Below are 22,903 nucleotides of genomic sequence, written 5' to 3' on the forward strand. Positions count from 1 at the left end.
CTGCAGGGAGCCCTGCTCCCCTGACCGGAGGGTGTGAGGGAGCAGAGCACTGTTTATATGGCGGAGCTGGCTGCATAAGCTCAGTCTCTTGCTTTTGGGGGACCCGCTTCAGGACTTGGGACATAGTGTCAAAGGGGGTGGGTCATTCGCAGGCAAAGCCATGCAGAGTGGCCATCGTGCACAGCCATAGGGGCAGGTCTGTGTTTCAAGCCTGTGGCAACCAGGGCCTACATTTCCTGGACTGCCCTGGGGCCCCTAGAACACCTCAGCTGTCCTGGCAAAAGCGCACAGGCAGTTCCTGGACTCCCACCAAGGTGGCAGGGCCCACTACCATGGCTACTGGGACTTCTGCAGGAGGAACTGTGGGGTTGATCATGGGCCGTTGGGTTAAAGGATTTGGGGCATATCAGCAAGGGGCCCTGGTGTCTCCCTACTCTTTCCATTAGGCATGATTTTCTGGCTGCTCCCCGGGGAGGCTGCAGCAGTATCCGAGTGGGGAGAAGGGAAGAGCCACCAGTCAGTTCAAGGCCCTTTATGGCTGTCTCTTTCTGTCTCCCATCCGTCCAGGCAGAAATCCCAGTGTAATGACCTCCAGGCCTGCCTGCCCCAGAGGGTCGTGCAGTGGCCAAGCCTCCTCAGCAGCCAGAGCACTAGAGGAGCCCCATCCACTCTCAGGCCACCTCCAGCCCTTCCTGGTCCCCAGGGGCATGCGCTGTCCCAGCCCACAGACCCTGCTGGCCTCCAAAGTCAGTTACTGCTCTGCCTCTGGTTTGCATCTGGGGAGTCTGGGGTGAGGCTGGGGACCCCCCAGGGCCTCCCTGCCGCCCTGTGGTCTTTCCGAACTCCCTGGCTTCTCTGTCCTCTGCCTTCATCCTCTGGCCTGGACTTGCCTCTCCTCCCCCTGCTTCCCTCAAAGGCCTCCTCCCTCCACCCCACCTCTGGACACCCCCAACATCCTTTCTTCAACGAGCTTGGAACTTTCACAAAAGCCTTTGACTTCAAGCAGCTTCTGTTTCCTACCCTGAGAATATCCCGAGGCAAGGACAGGCAAAGGGCCTCTGGACCTGTTGATCTGAGATAACATGAAATCAGAGCAAAATACAAAACAGTCTCTCAAAATATTATTCAGCCATGTTTATGCGTTTGTAATTTGCTCCCAAACAGACTTCAAATAGCTTTAGACCTGGGTGTTGTTGTCTTTTAGTATTTGGAACACCTCTAAATGGAGTAGCTTATCAATAAACATGACAGACACAAATTAATGAAGATGTGGACTAAAGTAACTCAGGAGTTTTCAGCCACATGCTTCTCCCTGATTTATGTGTACACAGAAGGGTTCCTCTTGAGTTCTGGTAGGGGTATGGAAGTGTAATCCTGCCACCTATAATATTTACTATAGCCTTGGGTTTTCCAACTTAAAAATAAAAGGATTCACAATTAAAGATTTTAAAATATTAGGAAAATATATGTTATTTCAAAATCGTGGCTTGTTGGGAGTAAGGAAGGAGAGCGAAACACAGGGTCTTCTCACTGTTATGAGGCAGCTAGAACTCTCTGCTCCCACGATGTGGTTTAGGACTAATTCTCTTCAGAGTGGTACAGGTTGAGTAGTCCTTATCGAAAATGCTTGGGGCAGGAAGTGTTTTCGATTTGGGGATTCTTCACATTTGAAAATATTTGTGCCAACTTTCCTGGCTGAACAACCCTGATCTGAAAATTTGAAATCTAAAAATCAAAAATTTTTAAATGTAGATTTTTTCAGATCTTGGAGCATGTCAGATTTTAGATTTTCAGATGAGGGGCACCCCACCTGTAGTATGCAGGAGCAGAACTTGAGTGGGCTTCCTTTGGGGCCAACGCTCTGGGAAAGAGGATAGAGCCAGAGGAGAGAGCGAATTCTTAGGAAAAGGGTTTCACACCCAAATCTGGAGGAAATCCCTGAAGTACAAGGCCCAAACTACACCCAAGCCAAGCAAGGACTGCTGTTTTTATCTCCAACCAGGGGACCGGCAGCCTCATCCTGGGAGCCTCTGCTGATTTTGATGAAAGCAAAGCTCCACGGTCCCAGCCCAGCCCTCAGGGACTGAGACGTCCTCTCCGAGCAGCCATCTGCAATGGCCAGCCCTATTAACTGACCCGATTCCTTCTCTCCCCGTTCACTTCAAAGGACACCTCGTGAGACAAAGAGACAAAAGGCTGTCAAGGGGACTTGTGGGAAGGGAGGGAACTGGCTAAATAATTAGCCCTGCAACCTTCAAAGTGCTCTATAATCATTAATTAATCCGCCCAACTGGGGTCTGTGGGCAGATGGAGGCGCCTCACTCTCCTGACACACCCATTGCTGAGCACAGCCCAGGTCCGGGGCCAACCTGAGCAGGGAACCAAGACCACGACACGTTGGCCTTGAAATCTGCTGTCTAAAAGAAATCTAAGGCTAACCTGTGCAATGGCAGAAAGGGGACACAGGAGGCTTTGGAGGCAGAGCTACCCTATGGCTAGGGAAAATAGAAGGCCATTAAAGGGGTGAGAGACCCACATCTGCAGGGGATCTGTGCCCTGTGAGCACATCAGACACACCATTATGAGTCACCCCAAAGAAGGAGATGCCTCTTTAAACCATGAGGACCACCCCCAGATCCACCATCACCATAGCAGCAGCCACACCCGGAGCAGTCCCAGAGGTTTACAGGCAGACATGAGGACAGGGCACAGCGGCCTGGCCACAGGCCTCCCAGACCTCTGCATGCCTTCGCCCTGGGTCCCAGCACGGGCCAACTTGGCTGCCAAGGAGATTTTACATTGCTCTGTCTCTGTCTTTCTAACTAGGTCTCCCCTCTGTCAATGTGCAGTCCTTGGAATAGGACCAATAAAATAAGGAAGGAGCTTAGGATCTGTGATCTGTTCTCCCACAAATGAGCTTACATTTCCTAGTTCTCTATTTCCATGAAGCTTCAGAAGGAAAATGCATGGTGAAACTGAGACACCATCAGAGAGACAACTGCTGATTTCACAAGATGCAAAAGGAAACTCACAGAAATGCCTGTTCTCAGAGCACACAGACCTCCAGAATCAATACAGTATCTTAAAGTTGTTTGGACTTAAGGATAGTGAGTTATGCTAGCCAAACTCACAAGAGACTGATACATAACACTGAAATAAATTATGATGAACACTATCACCACTAAACACTGTGGATCAGGCATTTGCCGGAGCACTTTTCTGCATGTGATTTTCCTTATTCTTCATGCTTGGCTGTACCTATGAGACTTTTCTCATCCCCATTCTTCAAAAGTAGAAACCAAATATCCCAATATGCTCCAGGTCCCACATCCAGTAAATGGAAGAGCCAACCAGATCCCTCCCCTCTGTTGCCTTGACAACCAGATGCCAAGTACCAAACTAGGCAGAGACTGAGTTGCCCCTTCCTGGGTCCCCTCTTCCAAGAGGGCTCCATGGATGGTCAGGTTTTCAGAATGGTGCACTCTAAGGACAGAATCAGAGCAGGGGTTCCAGGTCCCCCTGGGCTTGTGACCTTGAACAGCTGGACCTTCCTGCAGCAATGAGCACTGGCCTCTGGGGCCCAGGGGTTCCTGTCCAGCTTGCCTTGGTGCCTGTCCTTCCTGTTTCCCATCACAGTCCCACCACCTCCTTCTGAGAACTCTGCTGCCTGCAGCCTCGTATGCCTCGTGTGCTACCTTCCGTCTCGCAGAGATTTCGCAAATCTGTTCTACAACCCCCTTCTCTAAAGGGCCTAGAATATATGAACTCAGAGATGGAGAGAAGAACAGAGGTTCCCAGGAGCCAGGGGAGTTTGTGTTCGACAGGGATGGAGTCTCTGCAGGGCATGCTGAAAAGGTTCAGACAGAGATAGGTCCTACAATACTGTGAGTGTATATAATGCCACTGAACTGTACACTTACAAATGTTTAAAATGATAAACTTTATATTGTATGTGTACATATGATACACACACATATAGCATAACATATACATATATTGACATATACAGCAAATAAATAAAATTCTGACTTACGCTACACATGGGTGAACCTGAAGGCACTATGTGAAGTTAAATAAGCCAGTCACAAAAGAACAAATGCTGTAGGATTGCATTTGTATGAAGTCCCTAGTAGAGTAAATTCATAGAGACAGAAAGGAGAGAGAGAAGTGGTTGCCAGGGGCCCAGGAAAAGGAGGCGTGAGGAGTCCCTTAATGGGTACAGAATTTCAGTCTGGTCTGATGAACAAGTTCTACAGGTGGATGGTGGTGACTGCATTCTATGAATGTGTTTAATGTCACCGAAATGTATGGCTTTTCAATGGTTAAAATGATAACTCTTATGCTCTTTATATTTTAGTGTGATATTTTTGGCCTTATAGGAGGGAGAGGCTATTTTGTCCCACAGACCCCAAAACAGACTAGGATTCCCAATGTGCATGCCAGTGAATCCCTGCCACCTGCTCACAACTTCTGTGAAGCTGTGAGTTGATCCTGAGTTGATCCATCAGGCAGGACAGACACAGCTGGGGAGAGGGGGTGCTGTGGGGCTCTCTGAAGCCTGGGTCTCTTCAGGCTTGGTTGTCCTTGTTGTTCCTCTTCCTGGAGCCACCACTCTGCTCCCTGTCCCAGTCCCCTAATCAAGGAGCAGTGTCACTGGAGACTGTCAGGGTACTGCTCTTGGCTCCTTGGTGGCTCCAGAAATGTCCATTTGTTTTCATTACCAACATCTCTGCTTTCAGAAAACTCTATGTTCCTCTCTCTCAATTTACACTCAAGCTATGCTTGCAATTCTTCATGACTTTTAATTTTTAAAAAGAATTGACAATTGACATTGACAGTTTTCCTGCAGCTCCAAGGAAAATGGTCACCATGGCTTCTTCTAGCCCAGAAGACACATCAGCCACTTTCCTGTCCCTCCCAGCAATCCTAGCCAAAACTAAACTTGCCACCTGCAGGCTCTGAGCTTCTTTTACTTCCTCCTTAGGAGCAGCTCTTAAGGTGGCTCTTTTGCCTGTTCTTGCACTGAGCCATCCTCAAAGACCTGAGGAGAAAGGTCCCAGTCCCTGAGGGCCAGCTGTCCTGAGGGCACAGGTGACCACAGACAGCAGCAGGTGTCTGGAGCAACCACGAGTGCTGGGAGACAGCTCACAAAGTTGTCTGTTGATGCTGGGCCTGTTAAAAACCTCTGCAAGCTGAAACAGGTGAGGACGGGGCCTGGTCACTGCAGCCAGGAGCCTACCCAGGCCCCACCCACTCCTGATCCCACTTCTGCTGAGGGCCAGTGGCTCCCCCTGCCTCCCCTCTAGGCTCCCTCACTCAGCTTCCCGCAGCACCTACGTTTCAGAGAGGGCTGGTTTTATGACTGGAGCTGTCGGCTGGAGAGACACGTTTTAAAATTCATGACCTTTTCCATCAGGGTTCAGAAATGGATCAGACTCTGAGATGAAAGCTTAGTTTATTCTTTCATGGGTTCTGCAGGGCCCCTCTCATCCCTCCTTTCTGCTGCTTCTTCCCACAGCTTTCCTTCCCCATTGTCCTCCAGGATTTTGTACATCCCCTCCCCCGCTTTTCATTTTCCCACCCCCAGTAAACCAAAGCCAAATGAAAATCTGCCTATCTGCAAATGGAGTGTGCACATGGCTGGCAGTGCACTCAGGGACCTGCCACTGGCAGGTAAGGGAGGATCACTGGAGGTGCAGCTGCGCAAGGAGATAGAGAGAGCCCTGTTTGGAGCTCAAAAGGAAGAATGCCTCAGGGGCTGCTATTTTCCTTCCTCCAGGACTGGCTTCTGCTGGGTGCTGTCCACCTGAGGCTGAGGAATGGGGCGCAACAAGGCGGGCAGACGGGCTGGCAGCCCTGCACCACTAGCCTTGCCAAGGAAAATTAAGGAGCAGTGTGTTTGCTTCCTGCCAGGAGTCTAAACAACAACAGAGATCCTCTCGGTGGAGCTCTGTCCTCAGCCGCCCTTTCCTGCAGCTCCTCCCCTCGTGGGCTTTGCCAAGGGTGTGTGTGAGAGCCACGCGTGGTATCCTGACTCACGTGGGGCACCATGGCAACCCCTCTTGAAGATACACATCCACACAGGAGGCTTGGGGTCTCCTTCACAGCCACAGAGAGAAGGAAATGGGAAAGAAGCAAAACCAGTGACTTTAGGAGCGTTTGTCACAAACAACATGTCCCAGCCAGAGTGAAAAAGAGCTTGCCCATTTCTCAGTTGTACTAAGCAAGACTTGTTCTAAACTCTTCACCTCCATTAGCTCAGTGACCCCCACCCAGACTTAGGGGGCAGATCTCATCAGCCTCACGTGATGGTCAACTGCTGCAACAACTCCATAAGGCGAGGGTGCTCGGGTATTTACCGGATCAAGGACCAGTCATGATCTTACTGTGGAAGTGATTTTTAGATGAGATTAACATTCAAACCACAAGTAAAGCAGATTACTTTGCACCACGTGGGTGAGCTCCTAGGATCTGAAAGCTTTAAGGGACCAGTCTGAGGTCTCCCCAAACTGTCACACCTCTGAGAAAAGGGGACTTTTGTTCCAGTCAGAATTCAGACCCAGATAACCCCTGGGTCTTCAGCCTGCTGGCCTGCCTGCCCTGCAGATTTCAGACTTCCCAGGCCCCATCAGCACTTGAACCATCTCTTCTATAGACTTACATATATTTTATATATATATTTAGAAAATTATATATATTCTATCTATATTGAAAGAGAAAGAGGGGAGTTTTAGAAAGTAATTCGGGGTAGATAAGGCCACAAGGGTGAGGCCCCCAGAATAGGCTCAGTGGCTTTTTATAAGAGGAAGAGGAGAGAGCTGGGCTGGCTCACTTACTCCACTTGCTGTGTGTTACTCAGCTTTCCAGCAGCAACGCACCTGAGAGAAGTAACTTACAAGGAAGAAAGATTTATTTTGGCTCCTGGTGTCAGAGATTTCAGTCCATGGTTGCCTGGTTCCTTCACTGTGGGCCCATGGAGGCACAGTACATTACGGTTGGAATGTGGGCAGAGGAGGTCTGTTCCCTTCTTGGTGGTCAAGAAGTGAAGAGAGACAGGAAGGGGCCAGGGTCCCAGTATCCTCTTTGAGCCACATCCCAATGACCTCACTTTCTCCCGCTGGGCCCCACCTCCTAAAGGTCCTACCTCCTCCCAACAGCACCCAGGCTGGGGACCAAGCCTTGACACATGACCTTTGCGAACACTTTCAAGTCACAGCACCACAGCATACCTTCTGCCAAGTCACAACCCAGCAAGAAAGGCAGCATGCCCTCTTACACTTCCCAGCTTCTTGATCTATAAGAAATAATTTTTCTTTATAAATGACTCCATCTGAGGTACTCTGTTGTAGTTACTCGAAATGAACTAAGACAACATCCATTTCACAGATGCAGAAATTGAGGCACAAAGTGGTTATCTGCCCTGCCTAAGATCTCAAGGACAGTGGGTGGCACAGGTAGGACTGGATAGTATCCAGCGTGGCTCGAGAGCTGGCTCACCTGCCTGGATATGCTGCAGCTTCCCTTAGCCACAGGAAGTCATAGCCACCTTCCCCATCAGCGAGGAGCGAGGCAGAATGGAAAACATATTGGAGTAAAAGTTAGCGTGCCTGTGGACATTTGAGACCAATGATATTTGCTTTCCATCTAAGCTTCATGTTGATATCTGTGACTTTAAGCGTGTGATTTAAATCTCCCTCGGCCTCCCTTTTCCTGATCCGCAAAATACCATAAAAAGTTTGCAAGGCTATGGAGGGATTAAATGGGATAATTTCATGTGCAAATAGTATTTCCCAGGATGTGAGTGAAATCACATGGATTGTGTGATTAGACAACTGCTCCAAATTCTAATGGTTTCAGTCCCCACTTGCCCGACTTACTAGAAATACTCTTCTATAAATAACTTCCTCTCAAGTAAGTTTCAGGTCCCCAAAGCCCCTTACCTGAGTCCTTATCTCAGGGCCAGACTGTCACACAGTCTCTCTGATGGAGTCACTACTGCTGGGCAAAGCGACGCCGCTGGGGCAAAGCTGTCTGCAGCAGGCATGGGCTGAGGGCCACAGCCAGCAACAGCCCAGCTCCTGGCTCACCAGGCCTGCTCACACGCCAGTCCTCCTGCACCAGCGTCTGCTCACCAGGGCCAGACCCTCCCTGTCCCCATTTCCTCCCCACCAGGCTGGCACCTGTGTGTTGTGTGCTCAAAGTCTAACAGTGAGCAGGGTGCCTGTGTTTCCTCCTGGCAGGCACCTGCAGCCCCCAGGAATATAAGCGCATCCCAGAGGTGTGCAGAAGTTTCCCAGGAATACATCTGGGACAGACCCTGCCAGGCTGAAAGAACAAGGAGCCTAGTTTAGAACTAAGGGTTTGTTTTGTTCTGTTTTGCGTTTTTGTTTTTCTGGTTTTGTTCTCACTCTTGTTATGGGCTGAAGATATTCTAGGTAGCGGGAACCACTGCGAAACCCTTGAGCTGCATCATTCATTTCCATCCTCCTGACACCTCTGTCCTATCATTGTTCTAATTTTATGGATGAGAAAACTAAGGATTGATGAAAAGAAGCAGGGCTCTTATCCTGGCGAGCCCTCCTCTACTCCCCACAAAGAGAACAATAAAAAAGTAAAATAAAAAGAAGAGCAGCAACATGCCACAGACTCATAAATATTTTCAGAGCCAGGATCCAAACCTAAGCTTACCTGACTCCAGAATTCTCCCTCTTAGCTGCTATGGCTCTGCCTTTATAAAGGGACATCTATGTGTCTTCCACAAATATTGGTTATCTTTTTTTCTGTGAGGCAAGAGACATTAGTTTTTTCTTAACTCTGTCTCATGGAAGTCAAATGATTTTGAGGAAGTCACTTAGACCCTTAGGCTCAGTTTCCTCAACTGTAAAGGAAGAGAAATGGAGTAGAAAATCCTAATGGCTTCTTAAAGCTCTAAAAATCCACAATTCTAAGAATTTGTGGCCAGAGACCCTAAGCTACATAATGTATCCAATGCTGGAACTCTGCATTGAGAAAAATTCTTAGAAGTGGAAATAAACAAAAATATCAAGCATGAGCCATCTATCAGACTTATATCTTATATTGCAAAAAGTTATCGTGCTGTTCCTTTTTTTTTAAATGGGAACATTTAGGTCTAGGATATACAGCCATAGCATCACTGAGATGGGAGCTATTATCAACTAGCCAAGCACATTTTCAATTCCGAGAATCTTCTCTGAAATTACTTGCTTGATAACATGAATATGAAATCCCTGCTTCACCCAAAAAGCAATATGAAGAGGTATTTGTCCTTTGTATTTCAAAATAAACATGGAGATTCTCTCTTTTTCAAATGGTGAAAATAATCATGGGAGTAAGTATAACCTCCCCAAAAAGTCTTTGAGAAGAAATGAAAGAGAATGAAGGAGAAATTTGATATAACGTGCATCTCTTTATACTTATCCTCTTCCTTTTGGCTTAAATGCCACTTCCTTCCTAAGCACAGAATTGGAACCCATGGCAGATGAAGTCTTAGCCCCACGTGGGGGCAAAGGTACCTCCCAAAATAAATGGGAAGGAAATGTTGGAAATGCCTGTCAGGCCAGTTACCCCAATTCACTGGCATGTACACTGTTTCTATAGCTTGACCTTGGCCACCTGTGGCATAACCCATGAAGGAGCTTATCCTGTGATTAGGAACTCCAGTCCTCATTCCACTGAGCACTGTCCACAGTGCTCTGAAATCTACTCCAAGGCACACAGTCTATGAATCTCTCTTGTCTTTTTGTTTTTTTCATTTTTCACCATTTTAAATTCATTTATGTATTGCAAGTGCACAACATACGTGTTTCCAGAGGGATTGTCAAATTCCAAACAAGAGTAAACCTGCCTTTCCTCTCTCTACAAATATTTACCATGTGCCTGCTGTGGCAGGAAGTGTCTATTCAAAAACAAAGAGACACTCTTGCTGCCCTAAGAAACCACTTGTGGGATTCAGCTTGAGGGCTACTTCCTTCCAGATGCCTTCCCTGGCACCCAGGTCAGTACTAGAAGCACCCTTTTAGGGTCTCAGAGCATTGGGCTCTCAGTACTCATGACCCACATCACTTGCAGGGAAGCTACTGGTTTATTGGGGCGGCTTCTTCTGGTGGAAGACGTTCAAATAAGGCACAACTCATAGCATCCTTAGACAAAGAAGTGCGATGACGATGATGATGATGATGATGATGATGATGATGATGGAAATGAAAAATGTAATCCTCTATTGATAAGGATTTCTTGCTGATTTCCTGCCATCCCAAATGCCTGGATGTGCCCAGCTACAGCCTTAGAGCCAGTATGGCTGCAGGATGCCAGTGTCTCACAGGGCCCTGCTCTCTCTGATTTGTACCATCTTGGCTAATACACTTTGGCTGTATTGAAATAAAAAATGAATAAGAAGTAGATCTTGCTGCTAAGACATATGTGTCAGAAAATCATTATGAGTATTAAATTACAGCAATAAAATGAACCGAACTAATCTTGCAAATTAAGATCAAATAAAATTTTTTCAGGGACGCACCTTTTCTTTTTAGGAAAAAAAAAAGCAAAATAAGATTAAGCCTAACAGTATGAAAATTGAGTGTAAGGCTTTTAGGGATGGCATGGGAAGAGATACAAAAGCAGACAATTCAGTATGATAAAGAGATTAGCAGTCTGGAGGGCAGGGGCTCGAGGTTGTTTGGAGGGCAGTGAGAATACTGCCCTATGCCAAGCGGCATAATGATCTGGTTCTAAGCTGATGTACCTATGTATTTTACATGTAAAATTTATGGATCTACATGCCCCTTCCTCTATTCTGCCTCCCACCCCTCTACTCCTCAGACAAGGTTCTGCTGACACAAGAAACTAGTAAATTTCTAAATTTCTGACAACCTCTTATTTTTAGAAGAGACTACGCTGTCGTTCAAATTAAATCTGAAGCTATAAACAAACCTTTGGAGAGCTGCCTGCTCCCTGGAATAACAGGATATCTCCCTCCACCCTGCAGCGGAGAAAGAGATTGTAATTAGCTCATTGTCCATGAACAGGCACAAAGCAGGCAGGGCACCATGTACCGCTCCCTTTCAATGGGAGATCTTGGGGCAGATGCTAATTAAGTGAGCAACTTCTGCGGTCTCCCAGGAACATGGAGCACAGCTCCCCACCCCAAATGGAACAAAGAGGAAGAGGAAATACCCTGGCCAAGGACACATACTGAGAGTCTGCAGAGCAGGAGAAAACCACACCAGGATGCATCTTCCTCTGCCTGGCTCTGGCAAAACATCTCAGAGCTGTTCTGTGACACCTAGCGAACCAAACTATTTATAGCCACACCATCATTATAAATAAAGCTGTTTATAACATCGAACCTTGGCCCTATACGAGTTAAAACTCTAGGCTGGCAGCTATAAATAACTCTGTTACACGCTCAAGTGTGACGACTGCCTGATACTTCCTCAAATTGTGACAAATAATGACAAATTTGTTTGACAAACATTCCTCTGACATTCATCTGATTTTGAATAAGTGGTGCTGGTTTCTTAATTTGGTCCCTGAGGCCCGGGATCACGAGAACTTTCTTTATTCTTTCCCTCCCTCACCTCATGCACTGGGAGACTATCCTGTGTGTCTTTGCCCCCCACCCCCACCCCTAATCAACTGGAAGGGATTTGAGGCCATTTAAAGAGAAGCTTATTAAATCCACTGTTTCTCTCTTGGGACAATTCTGCTGTAGGGGCTTTTCGAGGGTCTGGGGAGTTTTGTTAATGACATGAGAGCAAGAGGGAGGGGGAGGGAAATCAGGCCAGGCAGGGGCGTCTGGTAACATAAGGGAATCAAAAGGCAGAACTGAACAGAACTTGTAATCTTGGTCCTCAAGGGGACCCTGAAACCTGGAAATACTAGATGTCAGTTACAAAGGAGCCACCGATGAGAGAGAAGAGCCTGGACAGAGGGACTTTCCGCAAGACACCTGGCCTGAGAGCCCCTGGATAAGCCTAGATGGGGGTCCCCAGGCTGAGGTACTCTCTCTAAGTCAGCTAATATTAACCTACGTCCTGATCTGCATGGGATCTGAGAGCTCTTGGGGACTTCTCCAACTGTTTCTGTAACGTGATCATTTTCCAGTGGGAAGAATTGAGGCCAAAGGGTCTCCCACAGATCTAGAGTAGAACTTAGCCCTCCGGGACCTGGCCAGAGGCTTCTTTTATCATCATTAGCTGAATTAACCTATGCAAAGCCTTTGGAGCCACTCTGGGCCTGCAGTAAGCACCCTGAAAGTGCTCGCAATTGTGGGAACACCCGTCACCATCCTTTGTCTGTGCTGCTCGTAGAACTGACACCGGTCTTCTCTCTGTGTGTGCTCAGTCTCCCCAGCCCCTACCTTACAATCTGTCCTACACAGCACTTTCACAGTAGTCTTTTGAACATACATGGGCTGATCAAAACACAGCGCGTGTGTTTTAAATAAATTCTTCCAATAAAAGGCACATTGTGATTAATCCCTGCTAAAACTTTCCCCTTCACTTAGAACGCATTTATCCTATCATTCTTGCCACTTTCTGAAGCAGTTTTGGAAGTCCTCTTTCCTGAGTGTCTTTATGAGCTGTGATCAAGAATGCTATTGCCGAGTGCCACCCAACAGAAAGGCAACCTCTTGAAAACATTACACATGTTTGCATCCACCTTCGCCAAATCTGGCACCATGCAATTTCTGGTTCTTCTTCAAGGTCAAAATGACTGTGAAAGGTAATGTTTTGACTCAATTCAGGACATCAAGGCAGCCACAGCAGCACAAGTAAAAATACTCACGACAGAAGACTTCTAGAACTCCTTTAGAAAGTGATAAGAGCAGTGGGATAAGTGTGTTCAGAGTGAGCAAGAATATTTGGAGGGGGATTAATGGCAATGTTTCTTTTATTGTAATAAAATGTTATGTAAGCATTCATTGTAGTTTTCGTTTGTTTGTTTTTGAGACAGGGTCTCGCTATGTAGTTCAGGCTGGGCTTGAACTCACTATGTAGTGCAGGCAGCGAACCTCCTGCCTCAGCTCCCCGCCCCCCGCCCACTGCTGGAATTACAGGCCTGCACCATCACACCCAGATAGTCATTGTATTTCTGAATCACACTTGTACAGCTCTCATCATGGAACTGCTGCCCTACCCTCTTCCCGGCCCAAGCTGGGATTGCAGTAAGAAGATACTACTCTCAGGGTCTGTTTGATGTTTTCATTTAAAAAAAAAAACAAAAACAAACTTGGGGTTGGGGAATGTATAAAGAAAAGAGCAAGAAGAAACTATTTATCTCATAGTTTTGGAGGCTGGAAGTCCAAAATCTGGCAGCACCATTGGTTCAGTCTTTTGTGAGGGCTTTATAACTACACCCTAACATGGTGGCTAACATCATAGTAGGAGCACATTCAAGATAGAGCAGTTATGTGGCAAGACAGAAAGCCTGAGGGCCTCAGGAGCCAGCCTTGTTCTCTTCCTAACAACCCACTCTTGAGGGAACTAACTGAGGTCTTGAGAGAACTACATTTATCTCTTCTAAGAGTGGTGCCCCTATTTACCTTCCTTGAGGGCCCACCTCAGCAAGTGAACTTGTCGGGGACACAGGCAAGCCATATCCAAATCATAGCAGGGTCCTGCACAAGCAGGGCTGGCTCCTCAGAGTGTCTCCTTCAATTCTGTCCCCTGGCTCCTCACCTGCCTTATCTTTGTCTCAGCCTTGCTTTCCCCTCCCCTGGGTCTGTCAAACTTCCTGCAGGCATCTCACCCTGATTGACAAAGTCCTCAATTACTGATCCTGTTCACTTCTCCAGTCGAAATCTACACGTTACTCCAAAACGTGATCTTCACTCTTCCCAGAATATACTCCTTCCATGATTCCTGTCCTCTTCAACAGGAGTATCTTCCTTTGTCATCAAAATCCTGCCCATTGCAAATGCTGTGTTTTCCCAAAAATAAGACCTAACAGCCTTGAAAACTAGAGAGCAAAAGTCCCAGCCCCAAGCAGCGTATTGTTGCTTTACCTGCCATTACAGGGTAGCCACAGGGCAAGAGAATTCTGAGTATAATCTTTTGCATGACCCTGGCAATCTCCTTAGTAATGACTAGCTAGGGCTTATTTTCTGAGTAGGTCTTATTTTCAGAGAAACATGCTGTCTCTGGAAGTCTCTACTGATTGATTAGGCAGCTGTACTGTGCTTGCCTTGGAATCCTACCCCCCTTATTTCTATGTCTCTTTCAGCACCAGTCTGCCTTAATCCTGCCTTACAGTTATTTGTGAATGTGCTTATGTTTAATCCTCTTCTCTAGTGTAAGGAGGGAATCTCTCTCTTAATCATTTTGGTATCATCTAGCTAGTGCCTATCTAAAAAAGGGTGAAATAGTTTCACAGTCGACTTCCCAAAAGTGCAAGCAAAAACCAAAAACAAACAAAAAGGCTTCAAAAGTAATAAATGACCATATCAATGTAGGAGCATTTGACAAAATGTGCAAATAAATTACAAAACCTAAAATGGATTGATTTGGTGGACACTGGCCTGGTCTTCTGCAGTTCCAGGCAGGTGACAGGAAGGATGGCAAACATGCACATCCTCTATACCCCTGACAGGCCTGGATACTTGTGAGGGTCAGAGAGGACTGGAAATGAAAGAGGCTGAGAAACAGGGCAGCTAGACAGTTAAACAAGCTGGAGGATTCAAGGGGCAAGAATCTAATCGACCCATCCATCAGCCACATGGAAGCCCACTCAGAGCTGCAAAGAGCACACGCAGGACTACACACTAAAGAATAATGTTTGCCCTGCCTTTGAGAATTGACTGTCAGCACTACTGCCTACATTTTCCTCACCCTTTCAGCTTTTACAGCACTAAGACCTGGCAACTCCCGAGTCTCCTGTGGCCCCCAAGTTCTCATCTGTATGATGAGAGAACGTGCTGGCTCTCAGGCCTCCTCCTGAGGGGTCCACATCCCTGTGTGCTCCAGCACTGTGGTCGGCTCGGCGGCTCATCAGGGGCCTGGCTTGTGTGAGGTCCCTTCAGTGCCCTGTGGACTGGTGACAAAACTGGCCACATAAGAACCAATTCATACCTGGCAGATAAGCAGATGAGAAAACTCCAGCTGACAAACTAAGCACTGAGGAGCAGAAGCACAAATGGAACAGCCCTACAAGAGCCAAGTCGTCTTCGTTCCTCCAGAACTACACGGGAAGGACAGTGCAGGCAGCAGAGAGACTTTGGGGCCCTTTGTGCTTTTCCATATTAACACAGTCACACTTTACTATGCAGATGCCACTTCCAATAAACACCAGGGCTTTCCAGGCCCTGGACTCTAATTGAAGGGATTGTTACTGTTGGTGAATGGCTGGGGAATTAATTAATTCAAAGCCAACCAGTTCATAAATGCCTGCTTTGTGAGCAGTCCCAGCATCCCAGGGACCAAGACTACTGTGGTCAGCGCAGCCACAGGACTCCATGTCAACAAATGATATTTATTATTGCCCATCCGCTTTCTGAACCACCGGGCAATTGAGGCCTTACCTGGGCCCTGGGTTCCCCTGCAATGGGCACAGCCCTGCTTGGGTTTCTCAGAGGCTCAGCAGGCACTGTGGAAAAACACCCTCCAATCTTCTGATCTTTCACCCTTGGGCTGACTTAGTGTGAGAAGAGGCGCTTTGTTTGCAAGCCATAAAGATGGAAAGAGAGTGCAAGTAGAGAAAGAGCTTTGCTCAGCCCACCGTCATGTTCCCAGCTTGGTTATTTGATCTATGTGCAGATACAAGCCCACACATGTGCGTGCGCGCGCGCACACACACACACACAAACAAACACAGTCTCCAACTAATTCAAAGCTCAGGTCTGCTATGAATGTGCCAATGGACTCCTTGGTAACCTACATCCTAAGAATACATGATAAAAACAGGAAGTGATGAATGGACCACTCCCTAATCTATGCACACAAGCGTCCAAGGTGGTTTTATTTGTCCCCGAGAAAATCAGTCCCAAGCTCTGCTGTCATAGCACAGTGAGCCCACTCCTGTTTTTGCATCACCACCTCAGTTTACTGCTGTGGCCACTGTCCTGAAACCTCCCTTTAAGCTTAGAAAAATGTACTGTGTGGGGAAAAAATAAGAACCAGAGAGATTATGTAAAGGTGGGAATTTCCAATCATGAATGTCATTATACTGTATACCTAAAATGTACTAATCAAATTAATAAATAAAAAAAGAAAAATGTACTGTGAAACTAAAGATGGTAGAATTGAAGTTTTTTTTATTTGCAGTGTATCTAAACATTCTACAGTGAAGGTTCATTTTATATTTACATACACAAGCACATACACACTACACATAAATGCATGGTGTAAGAAAAACTCACTTTAGTTTCATAAAATCCCTCCAGATCCTGGGGTTTGTTCAGCAGCTTTATCTGATTTTCATGAAAGTAGTGTTCTGGTCTTGAAAATTAGCCTGGGTCATAAAGCATGAAGACTCTGACAGTCTCTGAAATTGGACCTTATACCTCTAGTTTCTATTTGACTCTAGAGAAAAAGGAGGAAGTAAAAGAGAAATTTATCCTTGGAAATTCCCTCTCCTTGACCTGTTCTTATCTTTCTTCCCATGCCCTGCTACCTGCATATTCCACAATTTTCCCTATTTTGCTTTGTTTTAGGGTCCAGTACCAGTACTTTACTCCTTAGTGTGAATTAAATTAATCAGCATTTATTTAACTACAATGTTATACATTCATATTTGCATTTTAATTCAAAACCCAATTGTAAAATGAATATCAGCTAATGACTACAAAGTTACCTGTACATCTCTGAAATCAGACATTCACGGCCCAGCTGTTTACAAGAAAGTTTAGCCCTGGGTCTAGTCACACAACTCTTCAATAAGTATGTCCACTTTAGCCACAGCATGTCACCATTCAGTGCCTTTGTCCCTTTAGAAGGCAAACACTCTCAGGGACAGTGCTAAATGTGAGAATGATTGCAAATAATGTGCACTCTGCAAGAACATTCTCAGGCCAAGGGCTTTTGAAAAACAATACTTCTTATTCTTACTTGGAAAACCGCTGCATTCATATGTTGGCTATATATGTTGAGTATCTGATAAATAAAAATATATAATGATTTTGAGTGCCGTGTTTTGGTTGCAGATAAGGAAACTATATGCAACAGAAGTTAAATAACCAAATTCATGCACTGGTCAGTGAACTAGGACTTGAACTAGAAAGAACAGTCACTGACTCCTAGTCGGGGGTCCTCTACTTTCAACATATCAACGCCTAAGCCACCTACTTCAAGTCTTGGAAGTGCCGGGTGTGGTGGTGCACGCTTATAATACCAGCACTCTGGGTGGCAGAGACAGGAGGATCACAAGTTCAAGCCCAGCCCAAGCAACTTGCGGCTTGGAAATACCCTGTCTCAAAATAAATGGTAGGGTTGGTGGCTGGGGATGTAGTTTAGTGTAAGGGCCCTGAACTTGATCCCCAGTACTGCAAAAACAGTCCTAGAAAAATCTGACTGCCATGTGCTGAGTGGACGCCTCAGACTGGTGTTACTGCCAGTCCTTTTGAAGAATTCTTAGTAAGTAGGCTAAGATATCAGGCTGAGTAATACACATCATGTTTCTGACCCTCGTGAGCCTTCTGTGTTTATTAGCTCACACTCCACAGATTTAAAAAAAAAAAAAAAAAGGAAAATTTAGAAAGAGTCATTTGTCATTGTTGTCTTTTCAGTGTTCTGATCCACATCCTAATCAGTGTGGACAGTTCTTGGTCACCCACACACTGTCTAGGACCTATAGAGAGAGAAGCAGGGCCCTCAGCCCCCCCCCCACAGGGGTCACTTCTTAAGTGGGGTTTCCCAGGGGAGCTCTGGGACATTGGGAGGCAAATCACCTCCATACCAGAAGGACAAAGGGGCAGTGGTCTTCTGGTACCTGTAAGTGGCTAGGCAACAGGTGGATGACTTTCGACCTGTGAGAGACCAAAGTCATTCCACCAGGCCCTATGCGAACAGGATCTAGTTCCCCTAGTCTTTGAGAATCCTATATATCTGCCAGCATTCCCCTGCCTCTGTCATCTAAAACCAGATGAGATCTTGGTCATGACTGGCTACTGTGTGTCACATAAAGAATCTCAGCACCTGTCATTCATAGATTTGTTCATTTATTCAGCTAAAATATAAAAAGCAGTTCCCAGGTACCAGGCACTGGGTCAGACTCTCAGTGTACAAAGAAGTCAGACACAGCTCCTGCTTTTGACAAGCTGAGATGACAACCAGAAAAAGGGACAAATGAAAGAGAGCCAGGTCAACAGATGCCAAGATCAGCAAATGCTTCTTTACCCTTGAGGACTCGGGTTGAACGTCACCCTTTATAGAGGATTCTGGCCATTTGCAGAGAGTCACATGCTGCTGCTTCTGTGTCCTGAGAACACTGGGTTTGTCCCTCGCCCACAGCACTTCCCATATTGTTAAAATACTTCTAGCACAGCTGCTGCATCCTTTAGATTGGGCATGACAGGGGGAGGGTGGAGGAAGGGAAGGCAGAAATTATTATGTAACATCTCCAGACACCTGCAGTATCTGGGACTTTTTTTTTTTTGGTATTGGGGATTGAACTTGGGACCTTGTGCTTGTAAGGAAGGTGGTGGAACCACTGAGCTAAATCCCCAGCTAGCTGGGACTTTTAAGAACAACGAATGAATGTCCCGAGAGGCCTGTGTTAAAGGCTTTATCCTCAAGGTGGCGCTCTCTGGGGGGTGGTGGACCCTTCATGAGGTGGTGCCTAAAGGGAGGTCTCTGGGGTCACTGGGGATGCGCCCTGGAAAAGGATTGTGGGACACTCACACCTTCCTCTTCTGTCTGGCTTCCCAGCCATGAGCGAACACTGTCGCTCTGCCTTGGGCTTCCACCATGACAAGCTACTTCACTGCAGGCCCACAGTGACGGGGGCCCACAGAGAAAAAAGAAGAATCAAGACATATCATGTACAGGTGCAAATTCCCTATGATAAATGCTATCATTATGTATATCTAAAATGTACCAATAAAATTAATTTTTTTAAAAACTTCTAAAACCGTGAGCCAAAGGAACTTTTCCTCTTTATAAGTTGATTCTCTCAGGAATTTGTTATAGTGATGGAAAGCAAAGGAACACAGAATGAGTGAATAAATGAATGAATGACTCAATCTGCAAGTTCTCTCATCCTCTACATAGATTTTCTTGACACAAATGTGTGTCCACCAGCACAAAGGAAAAGTTTATTTCCTCCTGGCTCTGCAGTAGGTAGACCATGGTTATTTCCAGCTGTGCAAATGTACAGAATCTAGATGAGTGAGGAGCCAGGAATCGAAGGTCTAGAGTTGGTCATAATGGCAGGTGAAGAAATTAATGAAGACTATCCAGTAGAAATTCATGAGTATTTGTCAACATTTGAGAATTCATAGGTGCTGTCGATGAGATGCTGAAGACCATGATGTCTGTTTCAAGAAATGAGTTGTTGCAGAAGTTGGGCCCACTTGAACAAGCTGAAGTGGATTTAGTTTCTTCATGCACATTAAATTCAATGTTTTGGGTTTATTTGGCAACTCAAGGAGTCAATCCCAAGGAAATCCGGTGAAGCAGGAATTGGAAAGAATCAGAGTATACATGAACAGAGTCAAGGAAATAACAGATAAGAGAAGGCTGGCAAGCTGGACAGAGGTGCAGCTCCAAGACTTGGGAAAAGCGTTCCCTGACAACCAAAACCTCAACACACAGCGAAAGTTGCCAATAAAGGAAAAAAGTAAAAATTAACTTTTGGTGTTGATGTACACATACTCAAAAAGTACATTATTTTTTTCACAACATAGATGATTACGTGGCAATGAGAGGTTTAAATTTACTCTTTTTGAAATCTGTATTTAAATTTATACTTTAAATTTGTAATGCTAAGTATTTCCCCCACCAGAAAGATTGACTTGTCTTTATTGATTTTCCTATAGAGCACCATGCAGTTTTTAACACTGTGATTTATAGTTATAGTTTACCATCTCTTTTGGCAAGATGCTCACTTCTCTATATAGGTCAGTCTTGCAAGTACCATTTTATAAGCAACTATGAAATTTAAGTTAAATGTTCTTTGTAAACATTTGTACTATTTTAAATGAATAATAATCTTATGAAGTATGCTATCTATAGACTGAAATTTTAAGTACAAGTGTTTTTACTGTACGGTATTAAGAATGAAATGGCTTAAATATTTTTTTCTGTGTAGTTAATTCATCATATTTTCATTGTTGTAGGAATTACTGCTTTTTTGGTATTCAAAGTGTGAAATTAAAGCTTTAAGATTGTACTTTAAAAAAAAAAAAAGAATCTAGACGAGTGCAAGCTTCATCTCACTCAGCCAACAGCACTATTTTGTTGTCTATTTTTGTCTTTCCAGGGCATAATTAAAGAGAGTGTGGGCATGCGTGAGTGTGTTATATAGCAGTCCTATTCATAAGTTGGGGCATCCCCAGTAACAAATTTGTCCCAGCGGGTCTCAGTGGTAATGGAGGGCAGGAAGGGGTGGGTGTGCTGGGAAGATGAGAAGAAGCAGCCTGCAAAACCAATCTCACTGACTCTGAATGCTTATTGGGGGGGTACACTGACCAACAACCCAACATTAGAGATCCTGACAGTGCCTGTTAAATGGCCTGCTCATGTGACTGCTAACAATTTTACAAAGAAATGGCACTGGCAACATCAAAGCCGTGCAGGCCTGGCTCTGAGCCAGCTTTTACTAAGCATGTCATAGTTCGGGCCAGGAGGGTGGGGACCTTGCTGCTACCTGGCCTGGCCTCCTACCATCATTTTGAGCTGTCCTTCCCTTCCTTGTCGCCTGTGCCATTTAAGAATTTAAGAGAAGATTGATAATCTATCTGCTGCCTGCCTTGGAAGCGCAAGGTTCTGAGTTCCATCCTTGGTACCAAAAAAAAAAAAAAAAGAGAGAGATTGATAATCTAAAAAAAAAATCCAGAGTGTCATAATGTATGCCTCTCTTTACAAGTGGAATAAAGATCTGTTAGACCAGAACTAAATTTGGAGACTTACTTATTTGTCATCTTCGTCTCTTTCAGTAGAATAAGGACCTCACATAGATAGTGAGGTCCAAGGAAAGAAGGTGGAAAACATGGAGAATAGAACACAGTGACCCCTGCAAAGGTTCAAGCTGCCCTTTGTCCTTGGTTTTCTGAGCCATTGGCACAGGTGAGGAAATCCATCCCCAGTGAGTCACCAACACTGAGCAACCACAGCTGGCAAAGACTGGTGTGGCTGATTTGAGGCACAACAAAGGAAGAGTAGATGTGGGCCTCTCGCCAGCATGTAACTTCTCACTCACAGAGAATGGATATAGCTGAACAAGATAAAGTTCAACATCATACTGAAAACTGGCTGAAATGAGACTTAAGGCATTATCTAGCAAACATGCTTAAAATCCTCTTAGATCTTCACCCATTCATTTCTTTCATATTCATTCATTGAATGTCTGTACTGTGTCACGCTGTAATGATGTAGTATTTTGCTTAGGGATATACTTTCCATTTATGTTATCTCATTACATTATGTCATTTTTAGTAAAAAAAAAAAAAAAGAGAGAGAGAGATATCATCCTTCACTCACTCATTCATTCAACATTTCCTCACTGAGTGTCCATATTGTACCACACTATAATGTAGACTTTTCTTAGGAATATACTCTTCATATATATCATACCATATGCCGTATTTTACTTTATTTTATTTTTTGTGGGAGAGAATATATCAGAAAATATTTCACATTGGTTTGGGTATCTTAGTCAGAAGACCTTTCCACAGGCTAAATCTTGTATTCAACAGCCAGGCAGCAATCACAGAAATTTAGGATTACAAAAACCTTGCAGGTGGTCTCACCAACCTCCTCACAGTAATGACAAGGGAATTAAGTCCCTCCTGCATGTAATTTAGCTACTGGGAAATGGATCTGGAGCAACAATACCACAATCAAACTGGTGCATGTCCCATAACCCACATGGACTGAAACCCAAAAGCTTTGCACTTGTCTTCCTGCAATAGAAAGCACAGACTGCTCTCTGGGACTTACCCCTTATGCTGAGGACATCTCTGCCATTTCTCTCCTCTGAGCCACTCAGGTCTCTGAAAGAGGTATGGCTCTTCCAAGTGCCATAGGCCTACCACATCCATGTGCAGCAGGATGAATCCCTGCAGAGTGGGACAGGAAGATCTCAGGCTGAGGCAGCACAGGACCCTCCAGGAACAGATGGGCCAAAATGGTTTGTTATCATTACTTTCATGGAAGGAGAAACCTCCCTGCCCAAGTCCTTTCCTGCCAACCCTTAGTTGTGGCAAAAGATGGTCCTCAAAGGCCTGGTTTAGAGAAATGCCAATCCCATGCATACCCACACTTCACTTTTCCCACACTTCCCTCTCCCTGGGTGCAAAGCCTTGGAGGATTTCAGTGGTCAACACAACCACATACTGCACCACAAGCTCCAAGTCTAAATGATGCAAATGTGGTGAATTAGGAGCTTCTGTTGCTCCAACTCATTAGCTTCATTAGCCTAGCTTGAGATTTCTTTCAGCTCCTCACAGCCCCTGCAGATTAAAATCCATCCCTCCCTGCCCCTCTTGATAATTCACTCCATGTTCTCTGGGTTCTGCTAATGGAAATTCTTCAGCTCACCTTTCCATGGTCTATTCTTTCCAGTGTACTGAGCTAAGCTTTAATAGCTTTTCTTGCAGGCAGGTCCCACTGTATTAGTTTCCTGTGATTCCTGTAAAGAATCACCATAAAGTTGGGATATACAAGAATAGAAATTTACTCTTTCATACTTCTGGGGTCGGACCTGAAGTCTGAAATCTAAGTGTCAGTGG

General features: G+C 45.5%; 1 long non-coding RNA gene and 1 pseudogene across 2 annotated transcripts in view; one reads left to right on the plus strand and one right to left on the minus strand.

Annotated features, from left to right (window-relative positions):
* The window catches only part of LOC110349724 (uncharacterized), a 537,013-nt gene that overhangs the window by 47,899 nt on the left and 466,211 nt on the right, over positions 1-22,903 (minus strand). The window lies entirely within an intron of this gene.
* LOC101712722 (nuclear nucleic acid-binding protein C1D pseudogene) lies at positions 19,350-19,802 on the plus strand (annotated as a pseudogene).

The sequence above is a fragment of the Heterocephalus glaber genome, unplaced genomic scaffold (genome assembly GCF_053883595.1).
Source record: "Heterocephalus glaber isolate CG9 unplaced genomic scaffold, H.glaber_assembly_v1.0 deba00001472, whole genome shotgun sequence".
Classification (NCBI taxonomy): Eukaryota; Metazoa; Chordata; class Mammalia; order Rodentia; family Bathyergidae; genus Heterocephalus; species Heterocephalus glaber.